Consider the following 12362-nt stretch of genomic DNA (forward strand, 5'->3'; position numbering starts at 1 on the left):
TCCTTTGTTGCCTTGGCCGTGTCTTTTGGGCCATTGTCATGCTGGAATACCCATCCACGACCCATTTTCAATGCCCTGGCTGAGGGAAGGAGGTTCTCACCCAAGATTTGACGGTACATGGCCCCGTCCATTGTCCCTTTAATGCGGTTAAGTTGTCCTGTCCCCTTAGCAGAAAAATAACCCCAAAGCATAATGTTTCCACCTCCATGTTTGACGGTGGGGATGGTGTTCTTGGGGTCATAGGCAGCATTCCTCCTCCTCAAAACACGGCGAGTTGAGTTGATGCCAAAGAGCTCGATTTTGGTCTCATCTGACCACAACACTTTCACCCAGTTCTCCTCTGAATCATTCAGATGTTCATTGGCAAACTTCAGACGGGCATGTATACAGTGGGGGAAAAATTATTTAGTCGTTTGGGTGTAGGGACTGATCAGAGCCTGAAGGTACGGAGGTGCCGTTCCCCTCACAGCTCCGTAGGCAAGTACCATGGTCTTGTAGCAGATGCGAGCTTCAACTGGAAGCCAGTGGAGTGTGCGGAGGAGCGGGGTGACGGGAGCCCAGCTCGCTGTTGGCTGGGCTCCCTGCCTGTGCCATTAAACCCCTACAACTCATCCAAAATGCCACAGCCCGTCTGGTGTTCAACCTTCCCAAGTTCTCTCACGTCACCCCGCTCCTCCGCACACTCCACTGGCTTCCAGTTGAAGCTCGCATCTGCTACAAGACCATGGTACTTGCCTACGGAGCTGTGAGGGGAACGGCACCTCCGTACCTTCAGGCTCTGATCAGTCCCTACACCCAAACGAGGGCATTGCGTTCATCCACCTTTGGCCTGCTGGAACCCCTAGCTATGCGGAAGCACAGTTTCCGCTCAGCTCAGTCAAAACTGTTCGCTGCTCTGGCCCCCCAATGGTGGAACAAGCTCCCTCACGACGCCAGGACAGCGGAGTCACTCACCACCTTCCGGAGACACTTGAAACCCCACCTCTTTAAGGAATACCTGGGATAGGATCAAGTAATCCTTCTACCCCCCCCAAAATTTTTTTAAAAATAATAATAAATAAATACATCTTGTAAAGTGATTATCCCACTGGCTATAAGGTGAATGCACCAATTTGTAAGTCGCTCTGGATTAGAGCGTCTGCTAAATGACGTAAATGTAAATGTATATGTGCTTTCTTGATCAGGGGGACCTTGCGGGCGCTGCAGGATTTCAGTCCTTCACGGCATAGTGTGTTACCAATTGTTTTCTTGGTGACTATGGTCCCAGCTGCCTTTAGATCATTGACAAGATCCTCCCGTGTAGTTCTGGGCTGATTCCTCACCGTTCTCGTGATCATTGCAACTCCACGAGGTGAGATCTTGCATGGAGCCCCAGGCCGAGGGAGATTTACAGTTATTTTGTGTTTCTTCCATTTGCGAATAATCGCACCAACTGTTGTCACCTTCTCACCAAGCTGCTTGGCGATGGTCTTGTAGCCCATTCCAGCCTTGTGTAGGTCTACAATCTTGTCCCTGACATCCTTGGAGAGCTCTTTGGTCTTGGCCATGGTGGAGAGTTTGGAATCTGATTGATTGATTGCTTCTGTGGACAGGTGTATTTTATACAGGTAACAAGCTGAGATTAGGAGCACTCCCTTTAAGAGTGTGCTCCTAACCTCAGCTCGTTACCTGTATAAAAGACACCTGGGAGCCAGAAATCTTTCTGATTGAGAGGGGGTCAAATACTTATTTCCCTCATTAATATGCAAATCAATTTATAACACTTTTGAAATGCGTTTTTCTGGATTTTTTTGTTGTTTTTCTGTCACTCACTGTTCAAATAAACCTACGATTAAAATGATAGACTGATCATTTCTTTGTCAGTGGTCAAACGTACAAACTCAGCCGGGGATCAAATGCTTTTTTCCCTCACTGTAATTATTCACCCCCCCCAAAGTCAATATTTTGTAGAGCCACTTTTTGCAGCAATTACAGCTGCAAGTCTCTTGGGGTATGTCTCTATAATCTTGGCACATCTAGCCACTGAGATTTTTGCCCATTCTTCAAGGCAAAACTGCTGCAGCTCCTTCAAGTTGGATTGGTTCCGGTGGTGTACAGGAATCTTTAAGTCATCCCACAGATTCTCAATTGGATTGAGGTCTGGGCTTTGACTAGGCCATTCCAAGACATTTACATGTTTCCCCTTAAACCACTCGAGTGTTGCTTTAGCAGGATGCTTAGGGTCATTGTCCTGCTGGAAGATTAACCTTCGTCCCAGTCTCAAATCTCTGGAAGACTGAAACAGTTTTCCCTCGAGAAGTTCCCTGTATTTAGCGCCATCCATCATTCCTTCAGTTCTGACCAGTTTCCCAGTCCCTGCCAATGAAAAACATCCCCACAGCATGATGCTGCCACCACCATGCTTCACTGTAGGGATGGTGTTCTCGGGGTGATGAGAGGTGTTGGGTTTGCGCCAGACATAGTGTTTTCCTTGATGGCCAAAAAGCTACATTTTAGTCTCATCTGACCAGAGTACCTTCTTCCATATGTTTGGGGAGTCTCCCACATGCCTTTTGGCGAACACCAAACATGTTTGCTTATGTTTTTCTTTAAGCATTGGCTTTTTTCTGGCCACTCTTCCGTAAAGCCCAGCTCTGTGGAGTGTACGGCTTAAAGTGGTCCTATGGACAGATACTCCAATCTCCGCTGTGGAGCTTTGCAGCTCCTTCAGGGTTATCTTTGGTCTCTTTGTTGCCTCTCTGATTAATGCCCTCCTTGCCTGGTCCGTGAGTTTTGGTGGGCAGCCCTCTCTTGGCAGGTTTGTTGTGGTGCCATATTCTTTCCATTTTCTAATAATGGATTTAATGGTGCTCCATGGGATGTTCAAAGTTTCTGATATTTTTTATAACCCAACCCTGATCTGTACTTCTCCACAATTTTGTCCCTGACCTGTTTGGAGAGCTCCTTGGTCTTCACGGTGCCGCTTGCTTGGTGGTGCCCCTTGCTTAGTGGTGTTGCAGACTCTGGGGCCTTTCAGAACAGCTGTATATATACTGAGATCATGTGACAGATCATGTGACACTTAGATTGCACACAGGTGGACTTTATTTCTAAGCTAACATATGGAATTGTGTTAAGATGGCCATAACAAGGATCATTTAGCTATTTTATTTAGAATTTTAGGACCACTAATAAACATTTTTAAAATAAAGTTATTTGATGAAACATACATGGAAAAATGTATATTAGCCCATAGAAATGCATTGAATAACAGATTCATATATGGAAAAACTGATCGTCAAAAATTGTATCAAAAGGAAGTATGTTTTGAAGTTCTGTCCTTTATCTGAGAGATAAGAAAGCTCAGAATATATATATATATATATATATATATATATAGTAAATATATTTTTTTTACCATAGAATTACCCGTATACCTTTACGTGGAAATGCCCTATTCGCTTTCATAAATTTTTCGGCCCGTTACCGGGTTACCTTCAGACCAGTCCTGTGACACTTGTCTGGGTCTTTCCATAGATGGGTCATATTAGTGTGTAGCCCAAACCATTCGATGCTACAGATGTTTTCGTGAGAAGACCGATTTTCGGGATGTCTTCTTTTCTGACAAACACTGCTGTATCTCTGCCACCTTCCACCGCAGAAGGCAGAAATCGGCGGGCAGATGTGATGGATTGAGACGCAGCCCATGCAAAAAAACATACCTCTAGCTTAAACAGACAGATTTTGATGGGTCTTTTTATATTTTTTATTTTTTACGCCTCAAGTGGCGCATGTGTGGGCCTCAAGCGGAGAAATTATTTAAACATGATAAAAAATGAACAATAATAATTTATGCCCAGCTCATGAGACCTTTTGATGATGTGAGGCCTGAAGCAATTGCCTCTTCTGCCTAATGCTAAGTCCGCCAGTGGGTATGGGCTTTTACCTAGACATAACATCAAAACATTTAATTCTAAATGTTTCTTTGCTCTCTCATACACTTTGCTTCATCCAACATGACAATATTTTGCCATCTTTTGATAGTGTCCCACCCAGAGAGATTTCCCCACAGCAGTATGCCAAAATGTTTTATTGATTTAACATTGAATTCACGTTAGTTGACAACTCAATCAAATGTAAATAATAATAATAAGCCATTTAGCAGACGCTTTTATCCAAAGCGACTTACAGTCATGCGTGCATAAATTTTTTTTTTTGTGTGTATGGGTGGTCCCGGGGATCGAATCCACTACCTTGGCGTTACAAGCGCCGTGCTCTACCAGCTGAGCTACAGAGGACCACAATCAAAACTAGACTAGACGTTGAACTGATGTCTGTGCCCAGTGGGAAGTTGATCATGTATTATTCAGTGGATGCTACCACCCCTAAAACAACATCAGACCCCTACTTTTGCTAAAGCGTGGCTTTAAGTTGTAGTGGGACACTTCAGTAGATGAAGTGGGTCACTATATTCTCATATGGTGTCCCACTTCACCTGGCACTTGTTTTGAAACCATCAAAAAAGACTGTAGAGGCTTATAGATAACATTTTGTGTCCATTTCCTTACACTAGACCCCCTCTATGCTATTGGGACATTGATTTGGGGACATTCCAAGCTCTTGGTGAAAATCGAACTAAAGGAGTCTGCACAGCTTTTACTTGATACTGAGACACCTCTATTAGTCCCCAAATGCTTTCCCCTTTCATAAATTGAGCCTCTTTCTATTCTACGTTTCTTACATGTCATTATGCGTCCTTTTTTCTTACCTACACTTGTTATTTCCCTTTCATTCCTTCCACTGCCATCCTATGCTGTTTATGTGCTATTCAGCTAGACTCTTTTTTGAGATGGGGTAGTAATACTTGCGTTCTAAATAATAGGCATTTTGGGTATGTGAAAACGTTTTATAGTATGTGAAATGTTGAAAACGTTGTATGCTTTAAATGCCAGGATGTCATGTGCCGCGTTCACGTGCTAGCTGACAAGCATTTTTCTCTGCTCACACAGTGGCTTGCGAAAGTATTCACACCCCTTGGCATTTTTCCTATTTTGTTGCCTTACAACCTGGAAATAAAATTGATTTTTGGGGGTTTGTTTAATTTGATTTACACAACATGCCTACCACTTTGAAGATGCAAAATATTTTTTCTTGTGAAAGAAACAACAAATAAGACAAAAAAACTGAAAACTTGAGTGTGCATAACTATTCACCCCCCCAAAGTCAATACTTTGTAGAGCCACCTTTTGCAGCAAGTTTTTATTTATTTTTATTTATTTTTTACCTTTATTTAACCAGGTAAGCCAGTTGAAAACAGGTTCTCATTTACAACTGCGACCTGGCCAAGATAAAGCAAAGCAGTGCAATAAAAACAACACAGAGTTACATATGGGGTAAAAAACATAAAGTCAAAAATACAACAGAAAATATATATACAGTGTGTGCAAATGTAGCAAGTTATGGAGGTAAGGCAATAAATAGGCTATAGTGCAAAATAATTACAATAGTATTAACACTGGAATGCTATATGTGCAAGAGATTATGTGCAAATAGAGATACTGGGGTGCAAAAGAGCAAAATAAATAACAATATAGGGATGAGGTAGTTGGGTGGGCTAATTTCAGATGGGCTGTGTACAGGTGCAGTGATCGGTAAGGTGCTCTGACAACTGATGCTTAAAGTTATTGAGGGAGATAAGAGTCTCCAGCTTCAGAGATTTTTGCTTTGGGAATGACCAGTGAGATATACCTGCTGGAGCGCAGACTACGGGTGGGTGCTGCTATGGTGACCAATGAGCTAAGATAAGGCGGGGATTTGCCTAGCAGTGATTTATAGATGGCCTGGAGCCAGTGGGTTTGACGACGAACATGTAGTGAGGACCAGCCAACAAGAGCGTACAGGTCACAGTGGTGGGTAGTGTATGGGGCTTTGGAGACAAAACGGATGGCACTGTGATAGACTACATCCAATTTGCTGAGTAGAGTGTTGGAGGCTATTTTGTAAATGACATCGCCGAAGTCAAGGATCAGCATGAGTGAAGGAGGCTTTGTTGCGAAATAGGAAGCCGATTCTAGATTTAACTTTGGATTGGAGATTCTTTATGTGAGTCTGGAAGTTGAGTTTACAGTCTAACCAGACACCTAGGTATTTGTAGTTGTCCACATACTCTAGGTCAGACCCATAGAGACTGCCATAGGTCCAGACAACAGGCCCTTCGATTTGACACACTGAACTCTATCTGAGAAGTAGTTGGTGAACCAGGCGAGGCAGTCATTTGAGAAACCAAGGCTATTTAGTCTGCCAATAAGAATGCGGTGGTTGACAGAGTCGAAAGCCTTGGCCAGGTCGATGAAGACGGCTGCACAGTACTGTCTATTATCAATCGCGGTTATAATATCGTTTAGGACCTTGAGCGTGGCTGAAGTGCACCCATGACCAGCTCGGAAACCGGATTGCATAGCGGAGAAGGTACGGTGGTATTCGAAATGGTCGGTGATCTGTTTGTTAACTTGGCTTTCAAATACTTTCGAAAGGCAGGGCAGGATGGATATAGGTCTGTAGCAGTTTGGATCTAGAGTGTCACCCCCTTTGAAGAGGGGGATGACCGCGGCAGATTTCCAATCTCTGGGGATCTCAGACGTTATGAAAGAGAGGTTGAACAGACTAGTAATAGGGGTTGCGACAATTTCGGCGGCTAGTTTTAGAAAGAAAGTGTCCAGATTGTCTAGCCCAGCTGATTTGTAGGGGTCCAGATTTTGCAGCGCTTTCAAAACATCAGCTGTCTGAATTTGTGTGAAGGAGAAGTGGGGGGGGCATGGGCAAGTTGCAGCGGAGGGTGCAGAGTTGGTGGCCGGGGTAGTGGTAGCCAGATGGAAAGCATGGCCAGCTGTAGCAAAATGCTTGTTGAAATTCTCGATTATTGTAGATTTATCGGTGGTGATAGTGTTTCCTAGCCTCAGTGCAGTGGGCAGCTGGGAGGAAGTGCTCTTATTCTCCATGGACTTTACAGTGTCCCAAAACTTTTTGGAGTTAGTGCTACAGGATGCAAATTTCTGTTTGAAAAAGTTAGCCTTTGCTTTCCTGACTGCTTGTGTATATTGGTTCCTAACTTCCCTGAAAAGTTGCATATCGCGGGGGCTATTTGATGCTAATGCTGTACGCCACAGGATGTTTTTGTGCTGGTCAAGGGCAGTCAAGTCTGAGGAGAACCAGGGGCTATATCGGTTCTTAGTTCTGTATTTTTTGAATGGGGCATGTTTATTTAAGATTGAGAGGAAATTACTTTTAAGGAACAACCAGGCATCCTCTACTGACGGAATGAGATCTATATCCATCCAGGATACCTGGGCCAGGTCAATTAGGAAGGCCTGCTCGCTAAAGTGTTTTAGGGAGCGTTTGACAGTGATGAGGGGTGGTCGTTTGACCGCGGACCCGTTACGGACGCAGGCAATAAGGCAGTGATCGCTGAGATCCTGGTTGAAGACAGCTGAGGTGTATTTAGAGGGTATGTTAGTCAGGATGATATATATGAGGGTACCCATGTTTACGGATTTAGGGTTGTACCTGGTAGGTTTGTTGATAATTTGCGTGAGGTTGAGGGCATCTAGTCAATTACAGCTGCAAGTCTCTTGGGGTATGTTTCTATAAGCTTGGCACATCGAGCAACTGGGATTTTTGCCCATTCTTCAAGGCAAAACTGCTCCAGCTGCTTCAAGTCTGATGGGTTCCCGCTGGTGTACAGCAATCTTTAAGTCATACCACATATTCTCAATTGGATTGAGGTCTGGGATTTGACTAGGTCATTCCAAGACATGTATATGTTTCCCCTTAAACCACTTGAGTGTTGCTTTAGCAGGATGCTTAGGGTCATTGTCCTGTTGGAAGGTGAACCGCCGTCCCAGTCTCAAATCTCTGGAAGACTGAAACAGGTTTCCCTCAAGAATTTCCCTGTATTTAGCGCCATCCAGCAATCCTTCAATTCTGACCAGTTTCCCAGCCCCTGCCGATGAAAAACATCCCCACAGCATGATGCTGCCACCACCATGCTTCACTGTGGGGATGGTGTCCTTCAGGGTTATCTTTGGTCTCTTTGTTGCCTCTCTGATTAATGCCCTCCTTGCCTGGTCCGTGAATTTTGGTGGCCGGCCCTCTCTTGGCGGGTTTCTTGTGGTGACATATTCTTTAAATTTTTTAATAACGGATTTAATGGTGCTCCGTGGGATTTTCAAAGTTTCAGATATTTTTTATAACCCAACCCTGATCTGTACTTCTCCACAACTTTGTCCCCTGACCTGTTTGGAGAGCTCCTTGGTCATCATGGTGCCGCTTGCTTGGTGGTGTCCCTTGCTTAATGGTGTTGCAGACTCTGGGGCCTTTCAGAACAGGTGTATATATACTGAGATCACGTGACAGATCAATCAACTATGTGACTTCTGAAGGTAATTGGTTGCACCAGATGTTATTTAAGGGCTTCATAGCAAAGGGGGTGAATACATATGCACGCACCACTTTTCCGTTATTTATTTTTTAGATTTTTTTAAACAAGTAATTTTTTTCATTCCACTTTACCAATTTGGACTATTTTGTGTATGTCCATTACATGAAATGCAAATAAAATCAATTTCAATTACAGATTGTAATGCAACAAAATAGGAAAAACGCCAAGGGGATGAATACTTTTGCAAGGCACTGTACTTGAATAATAAAGGCCTATTGCACAATTTTTTAACAAACATTATTTTATTTTTTTTGTGATTTATCAGGGGGTGCTGCAGAACGTCAGCACCCCTACTTCCCGCGGCTATGCCCTCAGAATAGCCTCAATATTTCGGGGCATGGACTAGAAGGTGTAAAAAGTGTTCCACAGGGATGCTGGCCCATGTTGACTCCAATGCTTCCCACAGTTGAGTCAAGTTGGCTGGATGTCCTTTGGGTGGTGGACCATTCTTGATACACATTTTTTATTTTTTTTATTTTATTTCACCTTTACTTAACCAGGTAAGCCAGTTGAGAACAAGTTCTCATTTACAACTACGACCTGGCCAAGATAAAGCAAAGCAGTGCGATAAAAACAACAACACAGAGTTACATATGGGGTAAAACAAAGCATAAAGTCAAAAATACCACAGAACAAGTATTTGATACACTGCTGATTTTGCAGGTTTTCCTACTTACAAAGCATGTAGAGGTCTGTAATTTTTATCATATGTACACTTTAACTGTGAGAGACGGAATCTAAAACAAAAATCCAGAAAATCACATTGTATGATTTTTAAATAATTAATTTTCATTTTATTGCATGACATAAGTATTTGATCACCTACCAACCAGTAAGAATTCCGGCTCTCACAGACCTGTTTGTTTTTCTTTAAGAAGCCCTCCTGTTCTCCACTCATTACCTGTATTAACTGCACCTGTTTGAACTCGTTACCTGTATAAAAGACACTTGTCCACACACTCAATCAAACATACTCCAACCTCTCCACAATGGCCAAGACCAGAGAGCTGTGTAAGGACATCAGGGATAAAATTGTAGACCTGCACAAGGCTGGGATGGGCTACAGGACAATAGGCAAGCAGCTTGGTGAGAAGGCAACAACTGTTGGCGCAATTATTAGAAAATGGAAGAAGTTCAAGATGATGGTCAATCACCCTCGGTCTGGGGCTCCATGCAAGATCTCACCTCGTGGGGCATCAATGATCATGAGGAAGGTGAGGGATCAGCCCAGAACTACACGGCAGGACCTGGTCAATGACCTGAAGAGAGCTGGGACCACAGTCTCAAAGAAAACCATTAGTAACACACTACGCCGTCATGGATTAAAATCCTGCAGCGCACGCAAGGTCCCCCTGCTCAAGCCAGCACATGTCCAGGCCCGTCTGAAGTTTGCCAATGACCATCTGGATGATCCAGAGGAGGAATGGGAGAAGATCATGTGGTCTGATGAGACAAAAATAGAGCTTTTTGGTCTAAACTCCACTCGGCGTGTTTGGATGAAGAAGAAGGATGAGTACAACCCCAAGAACACCATCCCAACTGTGAAGCATGGAGGTGGGAACATCATTCTTTGGGGATGCTTTTCTGCAAAGGGGACAGGACGACTGCACCGTATTGAGGGGAGGATGGATGGGGCCATGTATCGCAAGATCTTACCTTCCCTCAGTAAGAGAATTGAAGATGGGTCGTGGCTGGGTCTTCCAGCATGACAACGACCCGAAACACACAGCCAGCGCAACTAAGGAGTGGCTCCGTAAGAAGCATCTCAAGGTCCTGGAGTGGCCTAGCCAGTCTCCAGACCTGAACCCAACAGAAAATCTTTGGAGGGAGCTGAAAGTCCGTATTGCCCAGTGACAGCCCCAAAACCTGAAGGATCTGGAGAAGGTCTGAATGGAGGAGTGGGCCAAAATCCCTGCTGCAGTGTGTGCAAACCTGGTCAAGACCTACAGGAAATGTATGATCTCTGTAATTGCAAACCAAGGTTTTTGTACCAAATATTAAGTTCTGCTTTTCTGATGTATCAAATACTTATGTCATGCAATAAAATGCAAATTAATTACTTAAAAATCATACAATGTGATTTTCTGGATTTTTGTTTTACATTCTGTCTCTCACAGGTGAAGTGTACCTATGATAAAAATTACAGAACTCTACATGCTTTGTAAGTAGGAAAACCTTCAAAATCGGCAGTGTATCAAATACTTGTTCTCCCCACTGTATACAGTGTGTGCAAATGTAGCAAGTTATGGAGGTAAGGCAAAAATAGGCCATAGTGCAAAATAATTACAATTGGTAATAACACTGGAATGATAGATGTGCAAGAGATGATGTGCAAATAGAGATACTGGGGTGCAAATTAGCAAAATAAATAACAATATGGGGATGAGGTAGTTGAGTGGGCTAATTTCAGAAGGGCTGTGTACAGGTGCAGTGATCGGTAAGGTGCTCTGACAACTGATGCTTAAAGTAAGTGAGGGAGATAAGAGTCTCCAGCTTCAGAGATTTGTGCAGTTCGTTCCAGTCATTGGCAGCAGAGAACTGGAAGGAATGGCGGCCAAAGGAGGTGTTGGCTTTGGGGATGACCAGTGAGATATACCTGCTGGAGCACATACTACGGGTGGGTGTTGCTATGGTGACCAATGAGCTAAGATAAGGCGGAGATTTGCCTAGCAGTGATTTATAGATGGCCTGGAGCCAGTGGGTTTGGCGACTAATATGTAGTGAAACAGTTGAGCGTGAAAAAACCAGCAGCGTTGCAGTTCTTGACACACTCAAACCAGTGTGCCTGGCACCTACTACCATACCCCGTTCAAAGGCAATCTTTTGTCTTGCCCTATGAATGTAACATATACATAATCCATCTTTAAACTGATTGAAGTGGATTTAACAGGGGATCATACCTTTCCCCTGGATTCACCTGGTCACTCTATGTCATGGAAATAGCAGGGTTAAAGTGAATAGGCAACAGGCTAGAAAATAGACAGTTTCAGCAGCGGGTAGTCATTTCATTAGCTATTTAGCAGTCTTGTTTTAGCAGTCTTATGGCTTGGGGGTAGAAGCTGTTCATTTGATGATTAATTTGGCAATTTCCTGTGAGGCCTTAAGATGTGTCACTGGTGTTACACAGTTTATAGTAAGGGGAAAATAAATGTGATTCAAATAATTGATCAAATCACATGATTAAGTAATTATTTAAAATTTTAAGAAGTGTGGTTTGAGCTACTTTGGCTGCCATCTTAGCTATGTCATCATGTCTTCAGATTTGTCACCGGTGTTATTATTCCTGCTGGTGTTAATAGAATAGTCGTATTATTTATGCTGCTTTTCGACTGTAACACCAGTGTTACACTAGTGAATAAATCCTGATGTTGAACTAGGAAAATTGTGTTTCCATAGCTAGGGCTGGCAGTGAGGACTTGTGAAGAGCAGAATCAACAACCTCTACATAATCAGAACAGTTGCTTGGTGAGAAGGTGTTAACTGTTGAAGGTGGAAACCCATGTAAGCCATTGTTATGTAAAATATTTGTCATCAAATATAGATAACAGTAACACCAGTGACAAAAAGGCGGCACAAGCATTTTTTTTTTATGTAGTAAAAATATCAAAATACATTAAGATGTAATTTATGTTGATTTATAATGTTAAGGGGTTAACTATTACCTCACTATAAATTTTGGTTACAAAAAAAATTATAATTACATTTTTTAAGTTGGTTGGTCAAAAAGCCACTATTTTCGTAGAACGACCCTAAACGAAACCTGAGGTCACCACCACAATGACAGCAATTCCCATTGTTCATTGCGCTCACTTTCACCTACCTCTCAACGGTCATCGCTCTTCGAGGTTCTGTGGGGGCTGTAGTTATTTTTTTCCCACGGAAGTAT

This window comes from Coregonus clupeaformis, chromosome 26 (genome assembly GCF_020615455.1).
Source record: "Coregonus clupeaformis isolate EN_2021a chromosome 26, ASM2061545v1, whole genome shotgun sequence".
Classification (NCBI taxonomy): domain Eukaryota; kingdom Metazoa; phylum Chordata; class Actinopteri; order Salmoniformes; family Salmonidae; genus Coregonus; species Coregonus clupeaformis.